Source organism: Lycium barbarum, chromosome 7 (genome assembly GCF_019175385.1).
Source record: "Lycium barbarum isolate Lr01 chromosome 7, ASM1917538v2, whole genome shotgun sequence".
Lineage (NCBI taxonomy): Eukaryota > Viridiplantae > Streptophyta > Magnoliopsida > Solanales > Solanaceae > Lycium > Lycium barbarum.
The window spans coordinates 52,262,536-52,282,776 of record NC_083343.1 but is presented as its reverse complement, the minus strand read 5'-3'; positions in this window follow the sequence as shown (position 1 = coordinate 52,282,776).

Here is a 20,241-nt window from a genome sequence, read left to right as displayed (position 1 = left end):
ACTCCATTATTCCGGTGGTGCTATTCGGTTGATTGTTTTGTGTATATATATATGTATTTTGGGCACGACGGGGTCTTGTCCCATCCATATGTCTAGTACTCTAGTAGAGGCTCATAGATACGTATGTGTGGGTAGTATGGTCTCACGGATTCTCCTCGTATGCATATATTATTTTGATAGCCGGAAGGCTTATGTATATAAGGTAATTATGTTTCCAAATGAAAAATGGTTCTTCCTATGATTAGGAGCATATGAATGTTAAAGAAGTGTATTATGAGTATGATAAGCAATATAATGAGTAGTGCTCGGTGGTTAGCCCCGGGTACCCATCATGGCCCCTAGTCGGGTCATGAAATCATCATCATCATTATTGGAATCATAATGTATCTCTTATCTCATATGGCTATTCATGAACATAGACTCTTAGTTTTTTCGGGATGTAGGAGGTTCATGGAGAAGAAGGAAAAATCATGCCATAGGATTCATGCCTTAGAAAGAAAGGACTAGCCTCACATACCTTTTTCATTTAACTAATCTATCGCTTGCTTATTCTCCTTCAATGCCCACGTTTCTACCTTTAACAGAATTCACATTAACATTAGCTAATTGATTACTTAAACGTGCTTACTAAAGCTAAAGAAAATTGGGCAGCATTTCCTTTGTTTATACAACTTTCCCCATATTCCATATCAACTCCCAAACATCGATAACAACATTCACAATATCACAAGCAACAATCATCATTCATTTGCATTATCCGCGTTTCACAATTTCACTTCAATTTCTCCAAAATTGTGGTTATAGTTCAATATCGCGTTTTCTCACATATAATACTTACCCCATGTTCTAAATGTCATTTATAGGGTACCTATTATCACAACATATCAATATTCATAATTCACCCCAACCTACTATTCAACAATGATACTATTCCACATTCATGACCTATTTTCTTTGTCCTTCTACAATCCAAGTGTTTTAACTTTTCAACACCTTAAACAACATGGAGTGATCATAAAACTCGCCTTAGATAATGGAAGAATAAGCCTTGAGTGGAAATTCTCTTCTTGCACCAAAACCCTAACTCACTTCCCTTGGGACTTCTTGGCTTAGATGAACTTTGATAGGTTTCATACACTTGATTTTGTGGGTTTGAAAAAGTTGATCATCAATTTCTCTTAGGTTCTTGTGGGTTAATAGTGGAGAGAATTCTAGAGGATTCTTTAAGTGTGGAGAGTGGAATATGAAATGAAATAAATGAGGGAGAGGTCCTTATATCGTTTTAAAATCTGTCCCGACCAGATTCTACGGACCAACATACGGTCTGTATAATTTATACTGACAGTATGTCTGGCCGTAGATCTGGTCCAGTGAGGTGTGATATTTTGGGCTGATTATATGGCAAGACATACGGCCAGTATAATTTACACGGCTAGTATGTTGGGCCGTATAATGCCCAGTTCATCCGAACTCATTCTCGTTGACTCGTTTGATCTCCAATCCTTATGAAACCTTCTTGACACTTGATTAACACCTCAATACCAATCTAAGGGACAATATAACTCTTCTCCAAAACATCTTTAAGCCATCATTAACCTGTCGCTCATAATTCTTACCCAACACGCAACATATCCTTTTCTTTCCTTGACAACCTTCTTCCCTTACGTCAAATGTCTTTGAACCTCGATTAGGATCATCAAATGCTATTTCTTACTTATCAAAACATCGTATATGTCGTGCCCTTCTCTAGCCTAATCACTGTGTGTTAACGGGATTTTCCAAGGTGTAACATTCTTCCCCCCTTTTGGAACATTCGTCCTCGAATGTTAAACACTCGGGAATTCTACGAAAATTTTGCCAGAGTTTCCCCAGTAATATGGCACTACCATCCTGTCACAACAACCCATAATAATATTGCCTCACAGGGCCACAACACAATAGCAATATAAATTGGCCACACATGATCAAAAGCATGAAAAGAAAGCATACATACCTCATACTCTTGGTGTTTCATCTTGGATCTCTTCTGGGGGCTGAAATAGATGCGGGTATTTGGATTTTTTACTCTCTTCTGCTTCCCAAGTCATTTCTTCTCGGTTGTCATTCTGCCATACGACTTTAACTGAGGCTACTTCCTTATTTCGAAGTCTTCGTACTTGCCTGTCTAAGATGGTAATGGGCACTTCTTCGTATGCTAGCTTTTCTGTCACTTTAACATCATCTATTGGAACAATCCTCGTAGGATCTCCAACACACTTGCAGAGCATTGAGACATGAAAAACTAGATGGACCGATTCAAGTTCTGAAGGCAAGTCCAATTCATAAGCTACCTGACCCACCTTGCGGATAATCTTATAGGGTCCAATGTATCGAGGACTTAATTTCCCTTTCTTGCCAAATCTCATCACAGCTTTAATTGGCGACACCTTTAAGAATACCCAATCATCAACCTGAAATTCCAAGTCTCGCTGATGGTTGTCCGCATAAGATTTTTGGCAACTTTGGGCTGTCAGTAATCGGTTTCGGATCACCTTGACTTTTTCTACCGCTTGTTGAATCAATTCAGGGCCTATTAGCTGTACTTCTCCTATTTCAAACATTCCTATTGGGGATCTACACTTCCTTCCATATAAAGCTTCATACGGAGCTATTTGGATACTGGAATGGTAGCTATTGTTGTATGCAAACTCGATTAGAGGTAAGTAATCATCCCAACTACCACTGAAATCTAGAACACATGCTCTCAGCATATCTTCCAAGGTCTGGATAGTACGTTCGGCTTGTCCATCAGTCTGCGGATGAAATGCCGTGCTAAGTTTTATTTGAGTACCTAGACCATCTTGGAAAGATTTCCAGAACTTGGCTGTTAATTACACTCTTCTATCTGTGATAATGGATATCGGAATACCATGGAGTCGCACAATTTCTTTGAGATACAACCTTGCATAGTCTTCTGCTGAGTATGTGGTTCTGACTGGGATAAAATGAGCCGCTTTCGTGAGTCTGTCCACGATCACTCATATGGAATCATACTTGCCTTGGGAACGGGTTAACCCCACAATAAAATCCATGTTGATCACTTCCTATTTCCAAGTAGGGATTTCCATTGCTTGCAATAATCTTCCTGGCTTTTGATGTTCGATTTTCACTTGTTGGCAATTTGGACATTGAGCTACAAATTCTGCTATGTCTCTCTTCATATCATCCCACCAATATATCATCTTGAGATCATGCTATATCTTTGTTGCACCTGGCTGAATAGAATACCGAGAATAATGAGCTTCTTCTATACTTCGACGGCGCAATTCTGCAATATTCGGAACACATAGCCTGCCTCGGTATCTAAGAATTCCATCCATAGAAGTTTCAAATGGATACGTCTCTTTTTCATGAAATACGTCTCTATAATGGCTCAACTGAGGATCTTCATATTGTTGCTTTTTCACTTTCATATTCAGGGACGAAACTGTGGGATCATTAATATCGATTCCTGCACCACCTGAATCAGTTAAACGTACTCCAAGAATCAGTTAAACTGTGGGATCATTGATCGGTGGCTAAGCACATTAGCTACCACATTTTCTTTTCCGGGGTAGTATAAAATGCTCACATCATAATCTTTCAATAACACTAACCACTCCTCTACCGCAGATTTAACTCCTTCTGTTTGAAAATGTATTGAAGACTCTTGTGATCTGTATAAATATCGACATGCACACCATACAATTAATATCTCCACATTTTTAATGCATGAATGACTGTAGCCAATTCGAGATCATGAGCAATGACTTTACCGTGCTGCATTAGCACACATCCTAACCCAACACCGAAAGCATCACAATATACAACATAACCATCTAGCCCTTCTGGAAGTGTTAAGACTGGAGCTGAGGTTAATCTGTCCTTCAACTCTTGGAAGCTGCGTTCACAAGCATCATTCTACTGAACTTTAACTGACTTCTGGGTTAGGTTCGTCAATGGGGCTGAAATAAAGGAAAATCCCTCTACGAACCTTCTATAATAACCTGCCAATCCCAGAAAACTACGGACTTCTATAGGCGTCGTAGGCCTTGGCCAAGTCTTCACAGCTTCAATTTTTTGAGTGTCGACTCGAATACTGTCACCAGAAATAACATGGCCCAGAAATGCCAAAAATTCAGCCAAAACTCGCACTTTGAAAATTTTGCTTACAATTCTCGGGTTCGAAGAATTCCAAGAACAATACTAAATAATCTGCATGTTGTAATTCTGTGCGAGAGTATACCAGAATATCATCAATGAATACTATCACGAATAAATCCAAGAGTGGCCTGAATACATTATTCATCAAATTTATGAACACTGCCGGAGCGTTAGTCAGCCCAAACGACATCACCCAGAATTCATAATGGCCATATCTTGTTCTGAAAGATGTTTTGGGAATATCTTCTTCTCTAACTCTCACTTGATGATAACCCGACCTCAAGTCCATTTTAGAAAACCACTTGGCACCCTGTAGTTGATCAAACAAATCATCAATCCTTGGAGAGGACATTTGTTCTTTATTGTCACCTTATTCAACTGCCTATAATCGATGCACATTCGTAGGGAACCATATTTCTTTCTCACGAACAATACTGGTGCTCCCTACGGTGATGAACTGGGTCTAATAAACCCCTTCTCAAGAAAATCTTTCAATTGTGCCTTTAGTTCTTTCAATTCTGCCGGAGCCATTCGATAAGGAGGAATGGAAATAGGCTTAGTGTCCGGCAACACATCAATAGCGAAATCAATCTCTCTTTCTGCAGGAAGGCCTGGAAGCTCATCTGGAAATACATCCGAGAATTCATTCACTATCAGAACGGATCGGAAAGTTGGCGACTCTGCTTTGGTATCATGAACTCGGACTAGGTGATAAATATAGCCTTTAGCTATCATCATTCTTGCTTTAAGGTAGGAAATAAACCTACCTCTTGGAGATGCTGTATTACCCTTCCATTCAAGCACGGGCTCTCCCGGAAATTAGAGTCGAACTATTTTTCATCCGACAATAAACATTAGCATAATATGAGGCCAACCAATCCATACCCATAATCACATCGAAATCTAACATTTCCAGCTCAATTAAATTAACTTTGGTCTGGCAATTGCATATCACAAGTACATAATTTTTATACACTTGTCTAGCTATCACGGGATCACCAACCAGGGTAGTTACCTCAAAAGTTTTAATTGTCTTAGGTTTCACACCAATACAACCAACAACATACGGGGTAATATAAGACAAGGTAGAACCCGGATCTATCAATGCATACACATCATGGGAAAATACAGATAATGTAGCTGTAACAACATCTGGGGAGGACTCGAGATCCTGTCTGTTATACCCCGTGTTTTCGCATATTCGGAAAAGTTGGAAATAATTATGATTTGCAAGGAATAAGGTCACATGTTGATTTGATCTTATATATGTATGTTATTTATGAAAAATAGTGGTGTGGAAATACGGAGGAAGGCCAAGGGAAAAATTGGAATTTTGGAAATCCGTTTCGGGGATTACAAAACGAGAGTTTTAATGATTTGGGCTCAACAAAAATTTAAGAAAATTGAGGCCCAAGCTTGAGGGGGGTGGCCGGCCAAGAGGCTTGGCCCAAGCCCCATTTAAATGGTCATGTGATTTTCATGTGATCATTTAATCAAGCAATATATGTTCATGTATATCCATAGAAGTTTCAAGAAATTAAAAGAAAAGAAGAGAAAAAAAAGGAGCATTCGGCTCCAAGGAGAAAGAAGAGAGAAAAAGAAAAGAAAAATTTTCTAGCCCTTCAATTCTAGTCCAAAAATTGTAATTTTCATATATTCTTAGTGAGCTCAAGGTGCTCTTCAAGGTGATATAAATATCTTGGCAAGAAAGTGGTTGTGGTGGCAAGAAGAAATAATTGGAGGAAGGTAAGAATTTCATGCTTTTGCCATGTTATGGAAGGTTACATATATGTTATGGAAGGTTACATATATGTTATGGTATGTAGAATTGCATGAATATCATGAAATTATGGTGTGTGTGTGCATGGCTGTGTGGTTGTGCAAGTGTGTGCATGGCCGTGTATGTGTGTGTTGTGATGTAGGCAAGGTTGAGCTAATTTTATGTTGTATTCTAGTTATGGTTGTTGTGAAATCTATATTGGAAATGAAAGTTGAATGAATTGGGTTGAATTGGAAAGTGTGGATGTTGGCCGTGGCTATGGAAGAATTTGAGATGGTGATGAATTGTTTTGTTTGATATGTTAGTTGTGTTGTTATGATTCTTATAATGTAAATAGAGGAAAAATGATGTAAGTTTGCATTGATTTGGAAGTGTTGGAGGAATTATGGCATTATATTGGAAAGTAGACTAATAGTGTTATATTATGTTTTATTGTGATTGTTGATGTTGTTGGTGTTGTTGGTGGGTTGTTGTTGAATATTCCGAACCGAGTTAAATTCTCGGGGTGTCAAATTTATAGGGGAAGTGCTGCCGAAATTCCGAACGTTTATGTGCGTAACTTCCATAAACGGAGTCGGAATGACTTAAAATGACTATGGATGACCTCATAAGGTCTATTAGTCACCATTTACGTATACCACCTAAGTTCGGCCCAAGGTGGGCCCACAAAGCTCTGATATTTTCTGTATGGCTCTGATTAACCTATTTCTGTCCGAACCTTGTATGTCTGCTATATGTCAAGTGTTACGACTATTCTTGAGAATCTTGTAATATATCTAGACGCCTGGTACGGTTCTGGACACGTTATTCTGATGAAATCTGTCGTGCCATCCCACATGACATAGATGCGTATATACTATGAATCTTGTCCGATTACTTCGATCTGACCTACCATCTGGACTACTTCGGTTTCATTGAGTCTGTATAATGGTCTGTATGCATATGGTTTCTCATTAATCTGTTCGTGGATGCCTCAATGCTTCCTTCACTGCGCCCGGGCCAGGTTCTGTGATTCGTGCACTTCCACTGCATTGTTCACCGCGTCCCTCGGATGTACGGGCCGGGATCTGTTTATATCTGATTATGAATTGATTATGTGATTTGTCGGGGATGGTGGCCAGGATGGCATTTGATCTGATCTGTCTGTCCACCGCATCCCGTACTAAGAGGGCCGGGTGCTGTTACCGCGTCCCTTATAAAAGGGTCGGGATCTGATTTATGATATGTATGTCTGTATATGATTATGACTCTGCATGCATGATTCTGTCTACTACAGTTCTGTATTTCTGATCTGGAGTATGATTCTGTTTGTCACACTTCTGGAAAATATGATCTGGATAATGACTCTGTCTGTTGCACTTCTGTACGTCTGACATCTGATTCGGCTTATGACTCAGTCTGTCATATTTCTGCACTTCTGACTCAGTTTGCGAATTTGTCAGTCACACTCTGCACTTCTGATCTGTGTTATGATTCTGTCAGCTATACTCTGTCCTTCTGATTCATATCACGACTCCGTCGGCTATGCCCCGTGCTTAAGATATATATTGTGGATCTGTCCGTATACTCTGTGTTTCTGCTTCGGTTTTGGGTTCGAGTTTGGTGCCATACTCAGTACATTTCCGTACTGACCCCCTGTTCTTCGGGGGGCTGCGCTACATGCCCGCAGGTACAGACGCACCTCGAGATACGCCACCAGCTTAGGGTACCTGTTCTGCTGTTGGAGTGCTCCCTTTTGATCCGGAGCATATACTTTTGGTATATATTTTGTTCTGATGTGTATTCTGTACATTTGTCTATTTGGGGTACGACGGGGCCCTGTCCCGTCATCTGTTTCTGTTCTGTTTGTAGAGGCCTGTAGACATGGTTGTGGGTTATGGGTTATCACTGTTCCGGTAGGTATGTGTGATATTGCGATTTAAGTTACTTCGCTTGCTATGCTGGCCTTAACGGCTTATGTATAAGTCTACGTCTGTATATATATTTTCGCGCGATGTATTCTGTAATCGTATGAATCTGTGTATGTCTAATCCGATTAATTGGCTAGTACGCTAATTCTGTCAGGTAGGTACGTATGGGTGCCCAGTTAGGACACCGGTCGCGGCCCACGGGGTTGGGTCGTGACACTGTCGTCCGGCTAAAGCATACACACGAGGCTCAGTGGCACCGAAAGTAGATGCCCCCCGTCGGCCTGCTGGAATCTAGAAAGTCTACCCTACCGGGTGCATTGAAGAAGAACCAGCCGCTGATCCTGTGGGCTGAACCCCAACTTTACCACTCATCGACGGGTAATCTCGCATCATATGCCCAACCTGGCCGCAGGCATAGCAAGCATCCGAACCTTGGCGACACAGTCCGGAATGCAATCTACTGCACTGGCTGCATCGCGGTACCGGGGGTCTCCTCTGGCTGTAATATCCCCCAAACTGAGAATCTGAGGCCCTCAAACTCTTACCCTGTCCTGAACGAAAGGAGCGATCAAATCTCCTACTGCAAACCGTGGAGGTGCATTTGTCACCGACTGGCCAGAGTGTCTAGAATGTGTCTGCCTTGATCCCCTTCTATAATCACTTCCTGCCCCTATAGATCTGGCCCTCTTACTTTGCCTTCTATCGATATCACGATCATCCCTTTGCTGAGGTTTTTTTCCTTCTAAATTCTGGGCATGGCCTTGAATTCGGGAAATATCCATCCCATCTTGTAACGAGGCCGTCAAACAATCCTTGAACAAATGTGGCCTTAGGCCACTCATAAACCTGTGCACTCTATCTCCCATATCAGCCACCATAGTTGGGGAATATCTAGCCAATGAATTGAATTGAAGGCTATACTCTCGGGCACTCATATTTCCTTGCTTCAAACTTAAAAATCTATCCGCTCTAGCTCGGCAGACCTCGGGTGGAAAATAGTTGTTATGTCCCGTGTTTTCGTATAATTGGAAATCGAGAAATAATTAAGACTTGTGTGTTATAAGGGAATATTTTGATTCTAGTTGATGTGACTATGTTGGTTATGAAATCATTGATGTTAAGACATTGGGGAAGGCCGAGGGTAAATTTGGAATTTCGGAAATTAGTTTCGGGAATTACAAAACAGGACGTTTAATAAATTGGGCCAAGAAATTAGAACACAATAATTGAGGCCCAAAGTATGGAGGTGGCCGGCCACTTGGCTAGGCCCAAGCCTCTTATTAAGTGGTCATGTGAGTTTCACATGACCCTTAAGTTGATATATATCCATATGCCCCTTTGAATTATCTAGAAACCAAATCAAAACAAAAAAAAAAAATTGAAGAACACCAAAAAAAAGGCTCTCGGCCGAGAACCATACAAGAAAAAAAAAATTCCTAGCTTGTGTTTGTGGCTTAAAAATCTTAGTTTTCCCATATTTGTAAAGTACTCAAGACCCTCTTCAACGGGGTATAATTAGTTTGGCGAAAGGTGCGCGTTTGCGGCAAGTCGGAAATTCAAGAAAAGGTAAGAATTTTGCCCCTCTAATGTTATGGAATTTATATGAATGTGTTAAGGATTGAGAATAGACGAGAATCCCGTAACTTGGATGTGTGTGTAGAAAGCCGTGTGTGTGCATGTGTTGGTATGTGGCCGTGAGCCATGAATTGTGGAGGACAAGATGAATTTGATTTCGTTTAAGTTTGTTAGTTGCGTCGTTGTGGCCTTTATAACTTAAATGATTGTTTAATGAATTGAATTGGCGTTGGAAAAGGATTTCGGAACATTATGGGAAAGTATATATCTTTGGTATATTTGTGTATATCATTGTATATCTATGATGCTAAAGACTTTAAATATGACTTATGGTTGATGTTAATGAATTTGGAGTGAAACAATGCGAGTTAGAATGTTCGCCGTAAGTTTTGATGTTTTGGATGAAATATGGAAAGTAATGAACTTCGGGAAATTTTGTATATTGTTGGAGTGTAATTGGGATGGGTTTGAATAATCTTGAATGGGTGAATGAATACAATAATGTGGGCGTAAGTTTGGAAATGTGAAGTTTGAATGAAAGTTGTCAACTTGTGTAGTAAGGTAGAACTTTGAAGTTAGAATGATTTGATTGTGATTTATGTTGCTTGTGATGTTTGGGTTGTTGTTGTTGATGTATTTTGAGCCGAGCTAAGTCTCGGGGGTGTTAGATTTATAGGGGAAATGCTGCCGAAATTTCGGTAGCCAAGTATAACCCAAAGATTAAGATGTTAACTTTCATGAATAGTAACTGGTAAAAGTGACCATTTGCAGTTTTTGGACGAAACGGGAATTGAGATTTGACGAGCGTAAGGCGCAATCCAGGTATGTAAAGCTTACCTTTCCTTCTTTTGGCATGTCCTAGTTACACTAGGTTAAGATCGGACCCTCGGGGATAGTTCTGCTCTTGGAAATCCGAGTTCAAGTTTGGGCACTATTCATTCAGCGCAATTGAAACCTATTCCTTACCTTTGGTTGAAAGAATGTTCAAACTTCCATAACTTTTGCTATTGTGTCCGAATCTCTCCGAAACTTTCGTAGATGGCTTTACGGAGCCTAAAGTCTGTGATTTGTGTCCGCCGCCTCGATTTGACTCAAGGTGGGCCCGCAAGCCCCGAGGCTTCCCTTATTTGGTTTGTTTGGCTCATTTTCGTTCGATATGAAAAGTAATCATTTGTCTATGACTCAAAGGTCCGTTTGAAATTTCCTATATCGTTATTGAACGTTTTGCACTATGAATGATGTTAGATTTTCGGAAAATGATCTGTGAATTGCTTTTCAAAGGTTTTGCAGTTTGGAACTTCGTAACTTCCATATATAAATTTTGATCGCCCTGACTCCTACCCCGAGCCTTCTGGCGTCGGTATATGCCTATATGTAATTATATGTCGAGTCTTGTAAATTACTTTTGATATGCATATGGTTTCTGCACTACTCCGTTCGTGCCATTCGCTATGATTTCGTTCATCGGTACCCGGGCCGGCTTTGTGATCGTGCGCGCTATACCATATTCAGAAGTATGATGTGTTACGGTTTCCGAGGCCTCGCCATAGGGCCGGTTACCGTCTATGGAGTTATGATGTGATATGGCATTTGATATGTTCTGATGATGTGATATGTGTGTGATACGATTTGTCTGGAGACTGTACGGAGATTTGAAAAAAAAAACTTCTGGAGTATGATGTGTTGTGGCACCAGCGTCGGGGGTGACCACGTTCCTAAGCCCTATACATGATTTTTATTTGCATTTTTACATTTATCTTCCGTACAGGTTTGATTTGCTACTTTGACGTTTGTGTTTGTTCCTTCTGACTCCAGTTATGATTGTGATTTCTGTACCTTCTGCTTTACATACTCAATACTTCTCCCGTACTGACCCCCCTGTTCTTCGGGGGGCTGCGTTTCATGCCCGCAGGTACAGAAGCTCGTTTGGGTGATCCTCCGGTTTAGGCTACCTATTCTGCTATTTTGGAGAGCTCCCCTTGATCCGGAGCTTAACCTTTGGTACATACCTTTTGCTGTGTGTGGATTCTGTACATTTGTGGTTGTGTGGGTACGGCGGGGCCCTGTCCCGTCATATGTTCGTATGTTCTGTTTTGTTTTAGAGGCCTGTAGTCATATTTGTGGGTTATGGGTTCGGTGTGTTCGTATGTGGTTCTGTTTTACGTTCTTAAGCGGCCCGTATGCTATTATGGCCAAGACGGCCCATAAGTTTGTAGGTGTATGTGTGTGCATTTGGGCGATGTATATTCCGCCACCTTTCTGATTTTGATATGACTGTCCTGCACGGGCGACCGCTTAAGATAAGTGTTTGTTCAATGCTTGTGTGACGTCTGCTATTAGTTTTCAGTTCGAATATCGTATGTTAAGTCTGAATGAGTCTGAATATGAGGATCTGGTTTGTGAGTCTGTTTGGGGTGCCTAAGTAGGGTGCCAGTCGCAGCCCACGGGGTTGGGTCGTGACAGAAGTGGTATCAGAGCGGTTTGTCCTCGGAATGTCTACAGGCCGTGTCTCGTAGAGTCTGGTTTATCGATGTGTTGTGCACCACATCTATAAACAGGAGGCTACAGGGCATTTAGGGTGTTACTCTTTCTTGGAATCTTAGATCGTGAGATAGAGCTGTGCTATTAGGGTGATTCTGATGTGACCCATTATTGTGTTTGCAGTGATGCCTCCGAAGAAGGCAACGGCGGCCCAGAAGGGCAAGGCGAGGATGGGAGAGACTAGTCAGGCACAGCGAGCTACCCGGGCTCGTGTTTATGATTTGCCTGAGGTTGTGCCTCATTCTGAGGGGTCGGCTACACCCCCACTAGTACAGCCTGGAGCAGGACCTTCAGCGGCTCCAGAGGTCCGTGTACCCGCTCCTGAGACTCCAGCTCCTCAGCCAGGGGCGGAGGATAGGACCCTGTGGGAGGCTGTACAGTTGTTGACCACAATAGTAGCTGGACAGGCTCGCAAACGCGGGCGGAGGGACGATGATGATGATGACAGGCGGGACAGCCTGAGAGTTCGGGAGTTCTTATTATGTGGCCCTCCAGAGTTTTTCGGGTCTAAGCCCGACGAGGACCCCCATGACTTTATTCGGGGGATGCGGCGTGCATTTGACTTGGTCAGGGCCTCAGAGACCGAGTCGGTTGAGCTGGCCTCGCATAGACTTCGGGATGTTGCCGCTCACTGGTATGAGACTTGGGAGTTATCCAGGGGTGAGGGTGCTCCTCCAGCTACGTGGGATCAGTTTGTGACTGCTTTCACCCACCACTTTCTGCCCCCAGAGTTACAACGGGAGCGAGCTGATCGGTTTTTACATCTGCAGCAGAGGGGTCGAAGCGTTCGTGAATATAATCTGGAGTTTGATTCCCTGGCCCGGTATGCACCTGCCGTGGTAGCAGATATGTCTGATCGGATGCACAGATATGTTATGGGGTTGGATCGTTACTTGATCGACGGCTGTATGGCGGTGTCATTGCAGACAGATATGGACATTGCCCGTCTACAGGCCTACGCCCAGGGGATGGAGAACCGGCACCGAGCAGATCGGCCCAGCAGAGAGTATGATGGGAGACGGCCCAAGAGGGCCAGATCAGCGGGGTATTCTGGAGATTCTCGGGGCGGGCAGCCTCAGTATCAGTCCAGTGGATACTTCCCTCCGTTAGGCCGGGACACACAGTCTGCTAGTAAGCGATTTGATGGCGCAGGACCGTCCAGGGCAGACCAGAGTTCCAGAGCCCCAGGTCCTCAGGCGAGCAGGGATCCCAGTCAGACTAGGCCACCTATGCCCCCGTGTTCGTATTGTGGAAGATCGCACCCCGGTGAGTGCTTCAGGGCCACAGGGGCCTATTTTGCTTGTGGCCGCCAGGGCCATATCATGCGAGATTGTCCGTGGGCAGGCGGTTCTGGTAGCGCAGCACAGCCGACGAGATCCGTTGCTGGTTCTCCATCTACCCCTTCGGCCACGCGCTCCACGGGCCGAGGTATGCCAGCACCAGCGGGCCTCGGTAGAGGCCGTGGTGCGGGTTCAGATTCTAGCGGTCCCTCGAACCGCATATACGCTTTGACTGGTCGGCGGGACCCAGAGGCATCACCAGACGTAGACCCAGGTATATTACTAACCTTTTTCTGAATGAATATGTGCACTGATAGGTCTGTACTCCAGTATATTACGCGATATTCTCTTTCTGCGTGTCAGTAAAAGTAGGGTAAGAATCCGAATCAATGAAATTATTCGAGGCAGCTATCTTTTCATGTGGGGGGGCGAATATAGGGAATTTGGCTGGCTAAAGCGATAAACCATATAGCCAGAAGAGCAAACGACCTTTTTGGGTTGGAGTGGGACTCGCTACGAAAACTTCCCAAAAAATTTGCTAAGACCCCGATTGGCCCAAAATTTACGTGACAAAGGTCGTGCGGGGCAATTGACGAAATTATATCATCCCTAACGCGTCAAAATGCATGAAAGTTTCGGGGTTAAGCGTGCTCAAGCTAGAGCAATTCTGGGATGGGTGACCCCCTGGGAAGTAATGCAAAGTTTTTTTTTACAAGTGAAAGTATGATAAATATAAATGGAAATTTGGGGTAACCAAAAGGAAAATAGAATGTGTGGAGTAATTAGTGCCCTTACAGGAGTCGCGCAGAACGAGGCGGACTAAATGGGCAAAAAGAAAAGGGTACACCACCGCTTGGGAAATTGAACGAATTTGAACAACAGTCTGAGACATTCGCCAGTAAGGTATTAGTAAGTGTGTGTATGTGTGTGTGTATGATTTTCGTTTGGTGTCCATATGGAACAAGAGCCGAGTCCAGGCGACTAATATTGTGAGTAATGAAGAATAAGAGTGTGAATAAGCGGAACCTCTGAAGGAGCCGATGAGCGACACGCAAGACAATTTGTATGATCACTTGGCAAACAAGTTTACAAATAAAGGGAAATTCTCATGAATCATTGGAGCCTTAATAGGAGCGATTTGATTCTAATTCGATATTCTATCTGTTGTACTTCTACACTCCCGATTCCGATAAGGCTCTGCCTAGTACGCCTCGGTATTTCTGAGCTCGATTATGTTCCCATCTGATGAATTTTTGTGCGTCTGATTCTGAATACGTTTCTGTCTGACACACCTCTGTACGTCTGATTTTGATCACGCGTATGTCTGATACATTTCAGTCTGTCTGACTTTGATCACGACTCTGTATGATACAATTCTGTACGTCTGATTCTGATTTCGAATCTGTCTGATATCTCTCCGTTCGTCTGACTCCGATCTTAGATTTGTCTGACATACTTCCGTACCTCTGTTGTTGACTATGAATCCGTCTGATATGCTTATACGCGTCCGGCACTAGCTCTGAATCTGTTTAGCATAAAGTGTCTGGTATGAAGTGAAGTGGGATTATGACGATGTGGTAAGAAACTCAGAAGTATAACGAGAAATGATATTGATTATAATGTCTGGGAAGCGTTTGTCCATTACAAGAATATAGTGTATGGTTCGGTGATTACGTGGGGTATGAAAAACTGTATTAGGAAGGCATTTGAATCAGTGATGTGAAATTTTTTATTTACCCCCCTAATGTTGATAAAGAAGCCATGTCGGAAAAACAACAAAGGACAACTATAAAGAGAACCCTTCCGAAGTAGTATGACGCCCCATGAGGTCAACTTAACATTCGAGGATGAATGTTCTTAAGGGGGGGAGAATGTTATGTCCCGTGTTTTCGTATAATTGGAAATCGAGAAATAATTAAGACTTGTGTGTTATAAGGGAATATTTTGATTCTAGTTGATGTGACTATGTTGGTTATGAAATCATTGATGTTAAGACATTGGGGAAGGCCGAGGGTAAATTTGGAATTTCGGAAATCAGTTTCGGGAATTACAAAACGGGACGTTTAATGAATTGGGCCAAGAAATTAGAACACAAAAATTGAGGCCCAAAGAATGGAGGTGGTCGGCCACTTGGCTAGGCCCAAGCCTCTTATTAACTGGTCATGTGAGTTTCACATGACCCTTAAGTTGATATATATCCATATGCCCCTTTGAATTATCTAGAAACCAAATCAAAACAAAAAAAAAATTGAAGAACACCAAAAAAAAAGGCTCTCGGCCGAGAACCATACAAGAAAAAAAAAATTCCTAGCTTGTGTTTGTGGCTCAAAAATCTTAGTTTTCCCATATTTGTAAAGTACTCTAGACCCTCTTCAACGGGGTATAATTAGTTTGGCGAAAGGTGCGCGTTTGCGGCAAGTCGGAAATTCAAGAAAAGGTAAGAATTTTGCCCCTCTAATGTTATGGAATTGATATGAATGTGTTAAGGATTGAGAATAGACGAGAATCCCGTAACTTGGATGTGTGTGTAGAAAGCCGTGTGTGTGCATGTGTTGGTATGTGGCCGTGAGCCATGAATTGTGGAGGACAAGATGAATTTGATTTCGTTTAAGTTTGTTAGTTGCGTCGTTGTGGCCTTTATAACTTAAATGATTGTTTAATGAATTGAATTGGCGTCGGAAAAGGATTTCGGAACATTATGGGAAAGTATATATCTTTGGTATATTTGTGTATATCATTGTATATCTATGATGCTAAAGACTTTAAATATGACTTATGGTTGATGTTAATGAATTTGGAGTGAAACAATGCGAGTTAGAATGTTCGCCGTAAGTTTTGATGTTTTGGATGAAATATGGAAAGTAATGAACTTCGGGAAATTTTGTATATTGTTGGAGTGTAATTGGGATGGGTTTGAATAATCTTGAATGGGTGAATGAATACAATAATGTGGGCGTAAGTTTGGAAATGTGAAGTTTGAATGAAAGTTGTCAACTTGTGTAGTAAGGTAGAACTTTGAAGTTAGAATGATTTGATTGTGATTTATGTTGCTTGTGATGTTTGGGTTGTTGTTGTTGATGTATTTTGAGCCGAGCTAAGTCTCGGGGGTGTTAGATTTATAGGGGAAATGCTGCCGAAATTTCGGTAGCCAAGTATAACCCAAAGATTAAGATGTTAACTTTCATGAATAGTAACTGGTAAAAGTGACCATTTGCAGTTTTTGGACGAAACGGGAATTGAGATTTGACGAGCGTAAGGCGCAATCCAGGTATGTAAAGCTTACCTTTCCTTCTTTTGGCATGTCCTAGTTACACTAGGTTAAGATCGGACCCTCGGGGATAGTTCTGCTCTTGGAAATCCGAGTTCAAGTTTGGGCACTATTCATTCAGCGCAATTGAAACCTATTCCTTACCTTTGGTTGAAAGAATGTTCAAACTTCCATAACTTTTGCTATTGTGTCCGAATCTCTCCGAAACTTTCGTAGATGGCTTTACGGAGCCTAAAGTCTGTGATTTGTGTCCGCCGCCTCGATTTGACTCAAGGTGGGCCCGCAAGCCCCGAGGCTTCCCTTATTTGGTTTGTTTGGCTCATTTTCGTTCGATATGAAAAGTAATCATTTGTCTATGACTCAAAGGTCCGTTTGAAATTTCCTATATCGTTATTGAACGTTTTGCACTATGAATGATGTTAGATTTTCGGAAAATGATCTGTGAATTGCTTTTCAAAGGTTTTGTAGTTTGGAACTTCGTAACTTCCATATATAAATTTTGATCGCCCTGACTCCTACCCCGAGCCTTCTGGCGTCGGTATATGCCTATATGTAATTATATGTCGAGTCTTGTAAATTACTTTTGATATGCATATGGTTTCTGCACTACTCCGTTCGTGCCATTCGCTATGATTTCGTTCGTCGGTACCCGGGCCGGCTTTGTGATCGTGCGCGCTATACCATATTCGGAAGTATGATGTGTTACGGTTTCCGAGGCCTCGCCATAGGGCCGGTTACCGTCTATGGAGTTATGATGTGATATGGCATTTGATATGTTCTGATGATGTGATATGTGTGTGATACGATTTGTCTGGAGACTGTACGGAGATTTGAAAAAAAAACTTCTGGAGTATGATGTGTTGTGGCACCAGCGTCGGGGGTGACCACGTTCCTAAGCCCTATACATGATTTTTATTTGGATTTTTACATTTATCTTCCGTACAGGTTTGATTTGCTACATTGACGTTTGTGTTTGTTCCTTCTGACTCCAGTTATGATTGTGATTTCTGTACCTTCTGCTTTACATACTCAGTACTTCTCCCGTACTGACCCCCCTGTTCTTCGGGGGGCTGCGTTTCATGCCCGCAGGTACAGAAGCTCGTTTGGGTGATCCTCCGGTTTAGGCTACCTATTTTGCTATTTTGGAGAGCTCCCCTTGATCCGGAGCTTAACTTTTGGTACATACCTTTTGCTGTGTGTGGATTCTGTACATTTGTGGCTGTGTGGGTACGGCGGGGCCCTGTCCCGTCATATGTTCGTATGTTCTGTTTTGTTTTAGAGGCCTGTAGTCATATTTGTGGGTCGTGGGTCCGGTGTGTTCGTATGTGGTTTTGTTTTACGTTCTTAAGCGGCCCGTATGCTATTATGGCCAAGACGGCCCATAAGTTTGTACGTGTATGTGTGTGCATTTGGGCGATGTATATTCCGCCACCTTTCTGATTTTGATATGACTGTCCTGCACCGGCGACCGCTTAAGATAAGTGTTTGTTCAATGCTTGTGTGACGTTTGCTATTAGTTTTCAGTTCGAATATCGTATGTTAAGTCTGAATGAGTCTGAATATGAGGATCTGGTTTGTGAGTCTGTTTGGGGTGCCTAAGTAGGGTGCCAGTCGCGGCCCACGGGGTTGGGTCGTGACAATAGTGGCGGATGAAAGCATCTACAAATTCTTACCACACGGAAGGAGGCGCATTTTCTTTTCTTGATGCTAGCCAATTATTGTACCATAACCGCCATATATCGGAGTCTATAAGATGCCAACTCCATAGATTTAGTTTCGGAGGCACGAATAATCCTCAATGTTCTCAGCATCTCATCAATAAAACCTTGCGGGTCTTCATCCGACTTTGATTCGAAAAACTCCGGAGGATTCAAACTCATAAAATCACGGGATCTACTATTAGCTGCCCGATCAATTGAACCAGCAGTTTGCCGCTGTGCCTGGGCGGCAACTAACTGCGTCAATAAATAAATAGTGTTGGTCATTTGTTTACCCGAAGTAGCCGGTGGGGGAATTGGAGGCGTAGGAGCCGTAGCTGAAGCCCCTTCTTGTTCTTCTGTAATAGGTGGAGTGAAAGAAGCATTAGATGAAGCCTCATTATGTGATGCACCCTCTTCTACGTTCATTGGCGGCTCCCTTTCTACCCGCTTTTTCGTCGTAGTCTTGCCCTTTTGGGTGGCTGTAGCTTATCCCTTTGGCGGCATTTCTGAAATCATAGCACACTATTGGGGAGGAGAAAATCTTATAACACAGCTTTATCGCACAATCTCTTAAGATAAAAGATGGTCATTTTTCCTAAATGCCCTGTAGCCTCCTATTTATTAGTGTGGCGCGTAACACACCATAAACAAGACTCTACTAGACACGGCTCATAGAGACTTTCTAGGACTGAACTGCTCTGATACCACTTTTGCCACGACCCGACTAGGGGCCGTGAGGGGTACCCGAGGCTAACCACCGAACACCACTCATTCTATTACTCATCATACTCATTAAGCGCTCTTTTATCACATTCATACTCAAATCATAGAAAAATCATTTTTCGTTTGGAAACATAATTACTTTTATATACATAAGCCCTTCGGCTATCAAAATAATAATACATACACAATAGTAGCATCGTGAGACCATACTACCCACACATGCGTATCTACGAGCCTCTACTAGAGTGCTAGACATAGGGACGGGATAGGACCCCCTCGTGCCCAAAATATACATATATATACACAAAAGAATAATCAAAGGCACCTCCGAAACAATGGAGTGCTCTCAAGTCAGCTAATAGCTCCTACGAGTCTGGATCACCTCCCTGTCTACCTGTGGGCATGAACACAGCGTCCAAAGAAAACGAACGACAGTACGAACATTGTACTGAGTTTGAGAGGCATAAGTAACAATAATACGTCAATGAGATAAAGGAAACATCAAATAAGGAACAACCTGTACCTGACTGTCAATTATAAAAGAAATTATGCATGCTGGCTTACTTCATAATCATCATCATATCATGTATGCATATATGTATAAACTGTCCGACCATATAGGTACGGTGTGATAATCATTAGCCTGCGTCTAGGCTTCCCGCGTCCGGGGTACCATCTCATGCCGCCCACTAGTGGTGTCTACCCATACTATCTAGACATGGTGTATACGCTGCCCGCCTTAGCGGTGTCTGCCCGACCATATAGGCGTGGTGTAATATCATCAACATATGCATAGAAACTCAAAGACAGCTATAATTTATTGAGGTGACATAAGGTCGTGAACCTCCGATTCCATTATGGAGAATTTATAAGCATTCTGCCTCACCTTGAAGGAAATAACATATAAGGTGAGTGCATACAATAAACAACATCATTAACTTTGTAGGAACATCATATCATGAACTCTAGAATCTTTAGACTTAAGCTCATCATCATCATTATTGGAATCATAGTGTATCTCTTATCTCATATGGCTATTCATGAACATAGACTCTTAGTTTTTCGGGGATGTAGGAGGTTCATGGAGAAGAATGAAAAATCATGCCATAGGATTCATGCCTTAGAAAGAAAGGACTAACCTCACATATCTTTTTCATTTAACTAATCTATCGCTTGCTTGTTCTCCTTCAATGCCCACGTTTCTACCTTCAAGAGAATTCGCATTAACATTAGCTAATCGATTACTTAAACGTGCTTACTAAAGCTAAATAAAATTGGGAAG